At 36.9% G+C, this 16,215-nt stretch overlaps 1 protein-coding gene across 53 annotated transcripts in view; it reads left to right on the top strand.

Annotated features, from left to right (window-relative positions):
• The window catches only part of mapk10 (mitogen-activated protein kinase 10), a 141,472-nt gene that overhangs the window by 20,335 nt on the left and 104,922 nt on the right, over window positions 1–16,215 (top strand). The window lies entirely within an intron of this gene.

Raw genomic sequence — 16,215 nt, forward strand, 5'->3', positions numbered from 1 at the left:
GCTTATCAACAATTTTGAAGTAGTCAGAGTACAGAGTGTATGTGTGATTATACCTGCCAACACTCCTGTTTTTCCCGGGAGTCTCCCGTATTTCAGACCCCTAACCTCAACCTGTTCAACCTGCGGTCTGTGTGAGTCCTAATGCCCCAGTAAAAGTGAAGGAGACACTATACTGTCAGTGGGCGCCGTCTTTCGGATGAGATGCTAAACCGAGGTCCTGACTCTCTGTGGTCATTAAAAATCCTATAGCACTTCTCGTAAAGAGAAGGGGTGTAACCCCGGTGTCCAGGCCAAAATCTCTCAATCCGCCTTTACGATCATGGCCTCCCAATCATACCCATTCACTGAATTGTCTCTATCACTGTCTCTTCACTTCTCTAATAGCTGGTGTGTGGTGAGGGCACAGGTGCCATTGTCCTGTGGCTGCTGTCGCATCATCCAAGTGGATCAGCATCCACTTGCAGCACCCCACCCCCTGATTGTGAAACGCTTTGGGTGTATGCGCTATATATACAACGAATGCGCTATATAAATACACATTACATTACATGCTATTTTTTACTTTTGTATAAGGCCAGTAGTCAGCAATTCAGAGGTAAAAAACAAAACAAAATAAAACTTGAAGCTGGAGTGGCTGTTGGGTAATGAAAGAATCAAGCACTTAAACTCAAAAGCTGCTTTGTCTTTCCAAGTACTTTATGAATAATAGAGTCACTGGCTGTCTATGTGTGCCTGGGCTTCAGTCGCTTTATCTTTAAAGGACTGTGCTCTAAACCCTAACACATTATATCAGAAAAGTACATAACAGCAATTGTGCTTTCCATTACATTATTTTAACTTCCATTACATTGTCCTGATGGAATTTAAATTAGATTTTCACATTTCCGACCTATATCTGAGCTTATTTTTCTGTAGCATAAAGATTAATTTGGCCATCTACTAACAACGGACGTTCTCAATAACATTGAAAGCTCTTTTGTCTTTTTGTCTCATTCACTTATTTAAATATATGATGAATATATTGATTTATTTCCTCTTCCCAGATAAAGTAGCTCCAGAGGATTATGAGATCCACCCCCTCTGTTTATTTCCATCCACAGGACATTAATGTTAAAGGCTTAGTTAGATATTGCAGGTCAGAATAGCTTACGCATTTAAACTTGATATAGATCACATTAAAATTTCCCTTATCAATCTGCATTAGAGCCGCCAAAATGAACTGATGTTGCATAACGCAGCTTCTTTTAGAGAAATTTGCTTCATTAAATCCATTATTATAATCTGATCACAGCAGGCGGTCCAATGATCAACCACATACACACATACAAAGACGACGCATTGGATTCCCAACTCGAAATCCTAGTCCTAATCCATATCGAGCCTGCAGATTACTTCTGTTTGTCTAATGGGAGTGTTGGAATGGGGACGTACTCTGATTTTACCTCACTTTCATCAGTCATTGTTGCTGGTTGGCTTGGACTGGGATCCATATTTGGAAACAGCTATGCAATATTGATGTTTTCCAGCTGGAGTATTTACAGCCAGAGCTGCAGTCAGATGGCGTTTCTAATTGACAGGGAGAAAAACAATGGTAGTCAGAAGCTTTAGAAAATCAACCATCAAGGTCCTTTTCTTGGTTTATATTGGGTGTTTTATATTGTTGACACTTTTTGAATTAGCATTTAAAATGTTTTGTGTACAGATGACAATAGCCTTACACACAAACAAACCTTCCGGGAAAGTTACCGGCAATTTTCCGTAAAAGTCTGTATGTGTGAACAGGCCTTTTGTAAAAATACCGGTTAATTCGTTCCAGAAATTTTCCAGAAAGAGAAGTTGTAACAATACCGAAAAATTTGCAGGTGTCCTGAAATTTTATCCTACCAACATTGTATTTGAATGGTTCTGATGTTGGGGTTAGGGATCACAGATATATACACTAGATATCACATTCGGACCCTGAGCTTGCATCAATAGTGCTGCCACATTGTACAGTGCTCCCAGGACAAATGTCATTCAACAGCACTAGTCAAGACTAAAGCCAGTGTGAAGATCCTGGACTTTAGCGCTGTGTTTGGGTGTATTTACGGGTAAACAAAGAAAACAAAGCACAAAGGCAAAACATTTCATAGGTAAGATTTTTTTAAATGATTTTGTATGATACAAACGTTTGTGCTAAACAATTAGGCCTATTGATGGTACTGCAGTCTCTAACTGCAAAGTAGCACTAACTCGCATTAAATTCTAGGCTTATGCTAGTTTTGTTGAATAAAATCACCAAACAATTTAAATAAAATATGATAAGATATTTTGCTTTGCTAGAAACTTGTAATATTGTCGGCTAAGTGAACGAGTCGTTCATAACAGGGATTCATTCGCAAATGAATCGCTCCCTTGGGGTGTGTTTCAGGACACGGATTGGAACAAATTTAAGAGGGAGGATAATACATTTCCATGCACACAAACAAATACTCTTTGTCAGCAATGCCTGTGCACTTGTCCATCGATGTAGAAAAGTGATGTAAAGATATAATTTTCATAATTTAAGTTTTACAAAGTAATTTCGAGAGGATCATGTGATATGATCGACTACAGCTGATCCTTATCGCTAATCTTCAGCTAGCCTATCAGATCATTCTAAAACTACTATAAACATTCTGCCTAAACTTCATTCCCTATCTTCGATTTTGGAACTCACCCTCCTCCCTTCCCTCTTTCCTCCTCCTCATTCTGTGATTGGGCGAGACGGCGGCTCAGTGGCTAGCGCTACTGCAACAAAAGGGTAAAAGGTTCAAGTTCTAATTGAGCCAATCGGCACTCCCTGCGCAGAGTTTGCATGTTCTCCCCATTTTTGCGTGGGTTTTCCCTGGCTCCTCCGGTTTCCTCCCACAGTCTAAAAACACCAAAAAATAGAACATACTTTTCTAACAGCAGGGTAGTATGTTTAAATTTAAATGCAGTACCTACTGCGTAGTAGGCAGTATTGGATGCAGTCATTATGTACATTACATCTCGACATGCAAAATGTTTCTCCATGATTTCATCGAAGTTGTTCACTGAACTTATCCATCCAAAGAATTTGTAATAAAATCAAATATGTTAATATTTAGCTGAAGTTTACACTTCTGCCTTTGGATGTCTGTGGGACAAAGCAGCTGCATGAATGACAAAGTGAAACCATCAACAAAAGCCCGACCCCCTATATGTTTACAAATACAAGCGCAGCCGTTTAGAGCTCATTTATGGTTAATGATGTCAGAATTTACCTGTATTTTGGAATGGATGTGTGAATGGTCCTTTCTGGGAAAATTCCAGAACGTTCTTGCCTGTGTGAACAATGCTGTAATGCATTTACCGGTAAAGTCGTTCTAGAAATTTTCAGGATTTTACCAGTATTACTGTGTGAAATGGGCTATGGCTATTTCTCAATATGCATTCTTAAGCGTTCTTTGGTCATTGTGTTCTCGCCATCATCGACCGCCAAAGTTCAGATCCAACACTCAAGACTGCAAACACAGAGGACTCGTGACAGAGCCCTGATGTGTTCCTGATATCGAAAATGAGCGCAACAGCCAGAAGTCATAACAAAACTTAAAACAATATCATAGACATGATTTTTTAAAAATTATTTTATTAGTTATCTGACTTATTTAAAGGGATAGTTCACCCCCAAAAACGTAATTCTGTCATCATTTACTCACCCTTCACTTGTTCAAAACTGATTTGAGTTTCTTTTTTCTGTTGAACATAAAAGAGGATATTTTGAAAAATCCTGGTAGCTGGAATTGATTGACTACCATAGTAATTTAAAGTCATTTCATAGTAAAATACTATGGGAGTCAATGGGTGCCAGCAACCAGCATTCTTCAAAATACCTTATTTGTGTTCGACAGAAGAATCAAACCCAAAAAGGTTTAAAACCACATGAGGGAGAATAAATTATGATAAAACTATTTTTTGGAGGCGAACTGTTCCTTTAAAACAGAGAGAAGGGCTCGGGAATATTAAACAAAGCAAATCATAAATGTCTCCCACTTAGCTTCTGTCTACAAATGCTTCAGAAAGAAAATGGAAAAGCAGGAATATTGAGTTGAATAATGAACAGACTGTGAGTGAGGGGAGATCTTAATTATTCATATTAATACCATCAGGGACAGTGCGGAGTTAATGCTGAACTGAGATTAATCTGACATCACACACACACACACGCACACGCACACACACACACACACACACACACACACACACACACACACACACACACACACACACACGCACACACGCACACACACACACACACTTATATATGTATGGTTTATGAGGACACTTTATAGGCAAAAAGCTTCAGGACATTTTTGAGTTTACTCAACTTAAGGGTCAGTTGGTTTTACAAACTTGTGTGCATGTTTAATCCACATAATATATTAAGTTGAACAATTTTTTTTGTTAAACTTCTGATTGTATGTTCAGTTGACCAAAAATATGGAGTCTTAATAATTTAAAACTTTGTTTACAAAACCTGATGGCTTAAGTAACAGCAAACAATAGAAAGTTAAGAAAACACAAAAGTTTAAGGCACTCACTCTGTAAAAAAAATAAAAAGTTGAGTTCACTTTTTATTTTTTTATTCTTTGTTTATTGGTTTTAATGAACAAACAAACATAAACACAAAAGGACAAAGACAAGAATATCAGCCGACAAGTCTAGCAGCAAAAGTCATGAAAAAAAACATACAAACAGAATACAAAAATTGTAATACACAAATAAATGAATGCTGTGATTGAGTAAAGTTACACATATTATGAAAATACATCAGGAGTGTTCAGAGAATCATTAGAGGCATCTATATTTTTTGAAAGACATCTCCTTTGTTTCTTAAGTAGTATGTATATTGTTCCAAGGGCATAGTTTCATTCAAGGGTTGTATAAACAGTTCTAATGTTGGAGGCTTTTGTTGGTTCCAGTTGAGCAAAATACATTTTTTTGCTAGATAGGAAATGATGCAGAGTCTCTTTATTGAAGCAGGATCAAGTGTCTTCAGTTCTGTACCAAACAGGTGTAGTGTTGGTGTGTTGTCCAATGGAATTTGCAAAGCTTTGGCTGTAAAGTCCTGGAGTGCTTTTTTAGAAAAATTTGAGCTTTTTGCATTCTCAAAAAACATGCATGATTGATCCAGAATAGGTTTTACATCTGTGACACCTGGATGATGCATTGGGGTGCAATTTACTGAATCGAAGTGGATTCAGATACATCCTATGCATAAATTTATAATTTTGCTCTACTATTCTGTTATTGGAAAGGGGAATGAGAGTATTCTGTCATAAAGTCTCCCACTGATCATCATTAAAATTATATTCCAAATCTCTTTGCCACACGTTTTTGCCACACACTTTTAAAGGTTCAGAATTCACCAAAATTAGCTTTAGGGATAGTTGACCTCTCTTTTCATGACAAATTATCAAATGGCGAATTTTCAGATATTTATAAAACTCATGTCTTGGTATCTTGAACTCTTGCTTTAGGATTTAAGGGTACAATTGATAAACAGATCTCGAAACGGACATATACTGTGTTACTTCCACTTTATAAACAAAGATTTCCCAAGTGAGGGTGGCAAATCTGGATTAGGAGTTAACTTAAATATTTTAAAGCAACTTAAGCAATTAAATTCAAGCTGTTGAATTTGTGCCAAATAATTATTTTTTAAGTTGACCTAAATGGCTGGTTCAAGTAAAATTTCCAGCCCCTTCACTGTCATTAGTTTGCTCAAAATTAAACAAGAGTTGAGTAAACTGTAATAAATGAGTAGGCACAACTACAGCACACAGAACTTCAGTTACAGCAAAAAAAAGCTGAGCAGCTACCCCTAAACCCAACCCTCACTCAAAATATAGTTTTTGCCACTTGTTGAAACTAGTCATTCAAGATGAGTTGAATCAACACAATTCTTGATTTTTTGGGGGGACAATTAATTGTTTGTAAAACAAATAAGTCAACCTAATCGATTAATGTTGGGACAACATGAAGGAATTCTGTGGAACCCAGCCTATTGACTTTCAAGATCAACAAAGCCTATTAACTCAGAGAATCCTCTCAGCTGACACCAAAAAAATGGCAGATGCCTCAAATCTCTCAAACCTTTGCGGGCGTCTGAGCTCTCTCTGGGAAAAGCATAACGTGCTTTGTTTACTGTTAAATCAATGGCAGACATCACTCACTAATTACAGAGCACTTGAATATTTTGCAGTTGGCTGCACAAATGCATTGCTGGAGTCCAGGCACATAATTGACTAGAGCAGTAAATCAGTGCAAAAGGGCTGCAAAGATGCCAGAATGCAACTCTCTCTCTTTTCCATTTTGTCTCCCTGGTATTAAATTGCCTTAGTTTTTTTCAGTTTGTCAGTGTTTGTGTGTACTTGTTTATGTGGTTTACAAGGACACAAAATTGTATAATGAAATAGGTTAGACCTATAGTTGTACTCGATTAAGGTGGTTTATGAGCAGTGGTGTAAAGTAACACATTTTCATTTATTCATTCATTCATTCATTTTCCTTCGGCTTAGTCCCTTTATTCATCAGTGGACCGCTAACATATGTTTTATACCGAGGATGCCCTTCCAGCTGCAACCCAGTACTGGAAAACATCCATACAGTCTCATTCACACACAAACACTACGGACAACTTAGTTATTTCGATTCACCTATAACACATGTCTTTAGACTGTGGGGAAAACTGGAGCACCCAGAGGAAACCCACGCCAACACATGGAGAACAAGCAAACTCCACACAAATATGCCAACTGGGCAACTGAGCCACAGTGTGGCCTTTACGTTCAATTTAAGTCAGAAAAAATGTGATTAATTTTGTTTGTTATTTATAAAATATGATATAGTTTCGTAATAATAACACATAAGCAAAAGCATAGTGTTTGCAGAATTCTTTGCAAAAGCATAGCAGAATATTAGTATTTGAGTGCAATCACAGATATTAGCATACCTGTCAACCCTTCCATATTTCCCAGAATTTTCCCGTATTTTACAGTTTTATCCCATTATCATCCCATAAAGGTATTTTTCTATATTTCTCCCGTAGTTCTCTGAAGGGTGGCAATAAGCATCACATAGCTGATTCTCACTTTATGCAACCCATACCGCCCAACCACCAGGGGCCGCCTCTTGCTCTTAATTGTTAGTCTATTTTGTGCTTTCTATTTATTTAGGCATGAAAACACTTGGAAATAAATATAAAAACCGTGGGATTCCCTTTCCTTTTCATTACAGGTGCTGTCGCCACTCCTATGAAATCCTCAAGATAGTCATTTAGCGGTGCGTGACTGTCAGCTTGTGCGCTCCATAGTAATAAATAGACACTGTTTCCCAAACGTATTCTGTACCCCTTATTGGGCATATCTCCTATTTTCACATCCCAATGTTGACAGGTATGGGTATTAGTGATGTTGATATTGTACAACAGTTCATCATACAATAATTTAATGCAGAGCGAGTAACATTTTAGACATAATGTTGTCTACTTTTCTCTGTTCCACACAAATATGAGTGGTATATTTATACATTTCAGTGGAAAACTGTAGTTTTTTATTTTAATTTCTGAGTGAATCTGCTTTTAAATGAATCATTTAAATTAGTTTATTTATTCCTGACAGACCTGAACTAATCAAGTTGTCAGCAGAAAAACACACCAAGAAAAAAAAACATTTTAATTAATGGAAAATAAGAATTCACTGTTATTTTTGCGGCACGGTGGCTCAGTGGTTAGCACTGTCACCTCACAACAAGAAGGTCGCAGGACCACATGGGAAAGCTAGGTTGCTGCCGGAAGTGGTGTTAGTGAGGCCAGCAGGGGGCGCCCAACCTGCGGTCTGTGTGGGTCCTAATGCCCCAGTATAGTGACGGGGACGCTATACTGCTCAGTGAGCGCCGTTTTTCGGGTGAGACGTTAAACCGAGGTCCCGACTCTCTGTGGTCGTTAAAAATCCCAGGATGTCCTTCGAAAAGAGTAGGGGTTTAACCCCGGCATCCTGGCCAAATCTGCCCACTGGCCTTTGTTCATCATGGCCTCCTAACCATCCCCATATTCCAATTGGCTTCATCGCTGTCTCCTCTCCACCAATCAGCTGGTGTGTGGTGTGCGGTCTGGCGCAAAATGGCTGCCGTCGCGTCATCCAGGTGGATGCTGCACACTGGTGGTGGATGAGGAGATCCCCCCATTGTGTAAAGCGATTTGAGTGCCCAGAAAAGCGCTATATAAATGTAAGGAATTATTATTTTTAATTATTATTGTATTAATTCATACGAATTAGCCACTAAATCAAAAAGTTACGAATTGCTGTGAGACTGTGTTGGTTTCTTCCGTGTGCTCCGGTTTCCCACATAGTCCAAACACATGCAAGGCAAGACAAGGCAAGGTTATTTATATAGCACATTCATACACAGTGGCAATTCAAAGTGCTTTACATAAACAAGAATAAAAGAAACAAGTAAAATAAAAATACAAACAAATAATAAAAATGAGGTAAAATGTGATATAAATGCGCTATAGGTGAACTGAATAAACTAAACTGGCCGTGGTGTGCGAGACTGTATCGGTATGTCCCAGTACTGGGTTGCAGCTGGAAGGGCATCCTTTGTGTAAAACATATGCTGGATTAATTGGCGGTTCATTCTGCTCTGGTGACCCCTGTTAAATAAAGGGACTAAGCCGAAGGAATGAATGAATGTTAATTTTTATGATTTTATGTTTGTAAAGATTATTAAAATGATTTCTTTATAACAATTTGAAAGCACTTTTTTTGAAATTACTGTTTCTGTAAGAATATATTTTTTTATTATATACATTAAAAGTATTAGAAACATTATACTTATCCAAAAGCTTTTTTTTGATAATATAATCACATTGGAGTCAATTGACATATTACAGAGATCTTTTTTCTTCTTCTTTAGTAGCCAGCAATGTCTGTTTTTAACTTTGTCAGCATGTTTTAAAGAAAACTTAATGTGGGAGAAACATATGCTTGTGTATGTGTGTGTGTGGAAACTAAAGTGAGACTGCAGAACTGCTGAATAATCCAGAAATGGGATGAAAACACGTCCCATTAGTTCAGAAAAGCTGAGGTTTTAAATGAATCTGTCAGCACTCGACAGTCGACAGGTTTGACTCGCTCCCTGCTTGACTTTTACCTCTGAACAAGTGAAAGTGAGAATCAGATAAAACAGGTTTTTAAAAACCCATTTTTAATGTTCAAAATGGTCCTTTACACATGATGTAAGAGTACTTTATAAATATATGCCACCAGGCTTATTGTGCACAGTGCATCAAAAGAAAAGCATTTCATCAGAATTTAATTTAAGTTTCTCCACCTCTGATCTTACATTTCTACGAATGTAACTGAGGCAGTAAACTGGAAAAAAAATATATTATGCAAAAAAATAGATAACCTTATTTAATCCTGTCCTAAATATTATACTTTTTACCTAAATATCTCACATTACTGAAGTTTTTATGTTACCAAATGTGATTGAAATCACAGTTTATTTATTTTTCTGGCTTACAGCAATGCACTGGGAAACTACAACACATTTTTACCCCATCTGTCTCTGATTCCACACTCTTTTGCTTTGATTCTCAAGCTTCGGTCTCTTCTAGAAGATCTTGATTTGAAGTGCTACTTGTGGAAAATGTTGACTGAGTTTTTTTTTTTTTTTTTACTACAAAGTAAACTAACGTTTTTCTCCTTCTAAGAAGGTTTTTCTCCTTCAACAGGTTGTTCAGTTCTAGATTTGCTCTTTTCACCTTCAATACACATATTTAATGCTGCTTACACAGTATATCTAGTTTAAGTAGGTACAGTAAACAGACTTGTATTCAAGCTACATTTGCAGGTCTAGACGGTAGTCAGGGTCTCGTTTTTGTTTCAAATATATACTATAAAAGTATTTATTGATATTTTTAATCAGATTTATATTTGAATTTTATTTTATTTTTACAATTCATTTAAAATTGTATTTGTTCATCTTGAACCTATTTTATTTTAGCTGTTTGCCAGAAGGACGAACAACATTTTTAACTCTCAATTAAGTTCTTTAATGTTTACGCATTTGATCAAATATCCATATTTTGTGTAATTATTGTGTTATTAAATTATGTTATAAGCTTTGTGGTTTGTGGGTTGTTAATTTATGAATATATTTTGAGTCCATCCTTCAGTGTATGTCTATTGAATTTTGTCTTCTGAACTATGAGCATAAATTGATCTCTTATTAAAGAAATAGCGACACAGCTAACATAGTTTAAATGTGTTTTCCCACCCGAACATCTCCATTATAGGCCTGTTCACTTTAAGGATAATAACTATAACGATAACAATAAAAATGTGAAAAAAGTCAAAATATATTCATATAACTATTATCAGATGCTTTCTTAACTGCTGTTTTCTCATCTCTGTTATGTTTATTTTGTTCTTGAGAGCAAAGATATATAATATATATATTTTTTTTAATTTAAAAATATTTGATATTTTGGACGATATCTGGATTGCTATTGTTATATTACTGCAAAGGCATTTTCAATTTTTTTATCACAAAGCAAACAACAAAAATTATCTTTGTTTTGATTGAGACATTGAGCATGAGCATTAAAGTCACCATGGAATCAAAATTTACTCTTATTTTTTTGTATGTATATAGTAGTACTTGTCATAAACAATGTATCTGTTTATTTCATTATTTTGTAAAAATTAATTTGCCATCATAATCTTTACTTAAACACCATAACCTTCCCTTCCCCCTCAAAATGACATTTTGTGACTGAATTCTTCTCATTTCTGCTCTGAATTTATCCATTAGTCAATATTCCTTTATTTGCCAGCATAGCCCAAATGAAAACATGCACCCTCTTACATTTTTTCTCATTTTAGGACTGTTTCAAGTGAATGTGCAGTACATCACGATAGTGGAAAAAAGGTCAATCCTAACCTTCATTTCATTGTGACTTTAGTTAACATAGCGGCCTCCAGTGTCACTATTCAGTTTTTATGTCTTTATGGTGTCTCTTTTAGTTGTTGCATTCAAATAAAATAGAACAAAATATACTACAATTTCTATTGAAGACAGAAATTCATTGTATATGTGTGTGTCAGCATGACTGCACTATATTATTATGCTAATGAGCAGAAACACAAACAGCTCAGGCAGCAGCGACTCATCTGTCCAGCGTTTTCCAACTGATGTTGTTGTTGTGCATTATTTGTCACCCACATAGACGATACCTGCCAGCGCTGTCAGTGAAATCGGCCCCCAGCCCGCCGACAGGGCCCAGATTGGCTCACAGTGTGCAGAAAATGTTTTACTACCTGCTTCTAAATCAGCCACTAACAGCCTCTCGAAATCACTGCAAAACAGACACACATGACGGAGAACAGCAAGCATCCTGCGGTTCATTTGTTTTGATGTTGAAGAGGAGATGAAATGCATATTTTGAGGTTCACTTATAATGTTATGAAGCTTTTTACAGCACAAATGTCATCATTTTTAAGTAATAGGTTAGTTTCTGAAGAACATTGTTTGACTAGACATGAGGAATTGTCTACTCTGAAGTAAATGTCCACTGATTTCGTTGGTTTCATACATTAAAACATTTTTGAAAGTTTAAAATGGCAGCTTTGTGTCACAGATGTAGACTTGCATGTATATTTGACAGATTATATCCTTCATAGGTGGACACTGCTGTGATTTAGGTTAAAACTGCATAAAAACTGAGTACACGTCAAACAATCTGTAACGGCAGGTATGTAATAAACACAGTTACTCACTTATGTGATGCCACATTGCATCCAATATTGTCTCTACGGCATTGTCTTTTAGTTTCAGGCTTTCTGAAAGTACTGACCACGTCTGGAACTGTATTTGAAATTAAATGAATCCACTCTTTTAATGCTGGAATCAGAAGGAAAGCAACATGAAGATATGTGTTTCCAAAACTAGACGCTGCATGTGTGAATATGTGGGCGGAGCTAAAGAGGCAGTGATGTAAAAGCAGTGGGCGGAGCTAAACAGACAGTCACGTAGAAGCAGAGAACAAAGCTAAAGAGAGATTGATGTGGAAGCAGTGGGCGGAGCTAAACAGACTGCTGTATAAGCAGTGGGTGGAGCAAGTGTGCCGCAAGCCTGCGTTTGAGTGAAGGTCTCGGCCGTTAGATCGCCCCCTGGGGGCTGGCTGCAGTACAAGTCATAAAGCCCACCTCCTCAGTGTTAATGAAGGATACTTGAGCCCAAATAAAAAAATTATTACACTTGCAATAAAATGTCCCGAAAGATGGTTCTGGTCGATTAAGGCACTGATTATTGTGCTGAAATAGGTGCAGATCTTCATTTTTGTAAACAGTTTGTTTTTAGCAGTAATTTAATGCTGGGCGTGTCATCGTGATTGACAGCTGTGATTGACAGTTTCTCAAAGCAGACCGTCTGAGCTTCGGCAGGAGACTGAAGTGTTATTATTCGATTTCTGTGTTATTTTACCATGAAAAAATGAGTTCAGCAGTAAACTATAGTTTCTGACATACATGATCCTGGTGGAACACTGTTTATTCGCTAAGGTCAGAGCTTTTTTCGGGCTTTATTAGTTTGCTGATACACGCCTAACCACCCAGATAGCAAAACACAGTTCCGGCTAGATTCTCGCCTGCCGGAGACTTATCCCTTAGAGCTCAGACTGACTACCTCTGCTGGACCTACTCCGGATGCCTGGACTCACTACCCGATTCCAGCCCGAGTCAATCGAGCCAGATGCGGCGGCCGAGCGAGCCGGCGCTGCCGCATGCGAGCCGGAATCAGCCCGCGACGCCGCGAGTAGGTTATGCGCTGCGGTCCGGAGATGGCGCGATTGAATATATAAAACCCTCATATTTGTTAACGTTATTACATTCATTTGTGTTGATATGAAAGCAAACGCATGCTGAGAAGTTCGGGGGGCGTGGTTGATTTTACATAAAGCGTTTGGTTGGAAGCTCGACTCCGCTCATTTTCGCGGCTCCTCCTCTGGCTCCATCAGACAGTCCTTCTGCGCATGTCAAGGCTCCAATTTTAGCAGTCTTTTGCGACAGTTTGTGCCCGTCAAGCAGGCGTTTTGCCCTCAAGGCGTTCAATGGGAAAAAGGGCTGTCGCGTCGTCCATATTTTTTACAGTCATTGGGGTGGAGCAAAACAGACTGATTTAAAATCAGAGGGCAGAGCTAAACAGACAGTAATGTAGAAGCAGTGGGTGGAGCTAAACAGACAGTGATGTAGAAGCAGTATGTGGAGCTAAAAAGTCAGGGATGCAGAAGCAGTGGGTGGAGCGAAACAGAGTGATGTAAAATCTGTGGGCAGAGCTAAACAAACAGTAGTATGGAAGAAGTGGGTGGAGCTAAACAGTGATATATACAAGTAGTGGGTGGAGCTAAACAGAGTGGTTTAGAAGCAGTGAGTGAAGCTAAACAGACAGTGATGTAGAACTGGTTACTGATCTTGTTGGGTGTAGGCGAAGTTAAGCCACTCTATTACATAATACAGTGGCACAATTCCACATTGTGTCGTTTTGGCCGATTAGTTTTAATACAAGCTGTTTTTAGACAAACAAGCATATTTTGTGTTCTTAAACTTTCAGGATGTTTTTATAGCGTAATGACCTCTTATGTGTCAAAAGATGAAGGAAATTTGGATTAGTCGGTTCATGACCTCTTTAAAGTGCTCTGGATTGTGTTTTCACAGTTGTGCACTCTCTCATTGTCATGTCAAGGGTTAAACTGGCTTCTGAAGCTCTGTAAGTCTGCAATGAGATTGTGTGCATTTTTCATACCCCCGTGGGGATTTTGCGCATCTCTCTGGGTCTGCTTGTCATGAATTTCCTGAGATAATAAGTCTGGAGATTTTCCTCTGGTACTGAGGTGAGGAAAACGCAGATGTGAGAGTCAGCAGTGACCTCCTCACCTCATGAGGCTGAAATCATTTCCTGTTCCCTTATTTTTTGGATGAATTATTAGAGACAGGTCAGACCAGTTGTTCATATTTTTATTAAATCTGCCAACATTGTATTTTCTGCCCTCCCATTTGACATAAATAAGTAAGCCAATAAAATTAAATACCTAACTATATAATCATTCAATTTTTTTATTGCCTATTTGTAAACTGTATTTAATATATATATATTTTTTTATTTAAATTAAATGTTTGTCTTTAAAATAAAACTTTAAGTATGTATTATTTACAAAACGGCATGAAACACACCACTTTCATTTTCAGCGCTATACAAATAAAGCTGAATTGAATTGAATTGAATTTCATTTTAATAAATGTCAAATCTGGTTCTATTGATAAAAAATATATGTACCAAAAATGGGTTATTTTTTTTTTCTACTGATATTATTTAAAAGATTGTGTGTTAATAACTGCCCTTTTAAAGTGAACTGAACATTTGAATCTTGGAATTAGATATTATAAAAATGGGAGTCTCTGTAATTAAAGGTCATTAAATAATCCCTGCCATTCTCCCTGCCAAAAAAATCTCTCCTCCATCTGCTCTCTTGTTCTCCTCCTGTCCCTATAAGAGCAATATCCCCTATTTTCTGCCTATTTCATAATTTCAACAGAACAGTAACTGATATATATATATATATATATATATATATATATATATACACACACACACACACACACACACACACACACACACACACACACATATATATAAATAAATACATAAATAAATATATATATATATATATATATATATATATATATATATATATATATATATATATATATATATATATATATATATATATATATATATATATAAATATCCAATATACATATACATACATATATATATAGAACAGAAATATATGTATATTGGAAGCTAACTCTATCAAGCCTCTTCAGCTGCTCCAGAATGCAGCAGCACGAGTGGTCTTCAATGAACCTAAACGAGCACATGTCACTCCGCTCCAAGTCCGTTTGCACTGGCTGCCAGTTGCTGCTCGCATCAAATTCAAAGCTCTGATGTTTGCCTACAAAGCGACTTCTGGCCTTATCTGGGCTCACTTCTGCAGATCTATGTGCACTCCAGAAACTTGCGTTCTGTGAATGAACGTCGCCTCGTGGTTCCATTCCTAAGAGGGAAGAAATCACTTGCGCGAACGCTCACGCTCAATCTGCCCAGTTAGTGGAATGAAATCCCTAACTGCATCAGAACAGCAGAGTCACTCGCTATTTTCAAGAAACGACTAAAAACTCAACTATTTAGTCTCCACTTCACTTCCTAATCTGCAATTGCCTCTCTGGATATCACACTAACTGTACCCCAAAAAAAAAAAAAAAAATTACTAATACTTTCCTTCTTAGATTTTACAGACCTGAAACTTACCTATAGCACTTATTCATTGTTGCTCTTATAGTTGTGTAAATTGCTTCCTTGTCCTCATTTGTAAGTCGCTTTGGATAAAAGCGTCTGCTAAATGCCTAAATGTAAATATGTATATATATATATATATATATATATATATATATATATATATATATATATATATATATATATATATATATATATATATATATATATTTCTGTTTTATATATCTGTTCTATATATATATATATATATATATATATATATATATATATATATATATATATATATATATAGTTAAAAATATATATTTGTACTATTTTCCCAAGTGCATATAACTACTACTGTAAGAAAATATCAGCATTTGGTACAAACTTTCATTATTATCTTTGTTAATCCTGCTTCATGGTGCAGACTCATTGTCTTTCGTGGATGTTTGAATACATTTGCCAACATGCGCACTTACACTATGAAATCAATCTGATCAAATGCACTTTTCTCTGGGCACTGCTTTAGATGGAGCATAACATAACCATAAACATGTTAGCATAAGCATTCACATTAGCATAGATCCCTCTGACAGATCATCAGTGTTAATTGACCTGAGCTCTCCAGCCACAATAGACTAATTAATCAATGTTCTCCGTTCGTAAAAACTGCCTTAAGAGCAAGACAAAGCGGAGCAAACAGAGATGGAGGTGATGTACACTTTCCATCTGCCAGGTCTCAGGGGCCATGATTCATTGCAGCTCTCAAATCACCTGTCTGCTGTTTCCAATATGGCCACTGTGCACCGAATACTTCACACCATGCTCAAA

The sequence above is a fragment of the Danio rerio genome, chromosome 21 (assembly GCF_049306965.1).
Source record: "Danio rerio strain Tuebingen ecotype United States chromosome 21, GRCz12tu, whole genome shotgun sequence".
Classification (NCBI taxonomy): domain Eukaryota; kingdom Metazoa; phylum Chordata; class Actinopteri; order Cypriniformes; family Danionidae; genus Danio; species Danio rerio.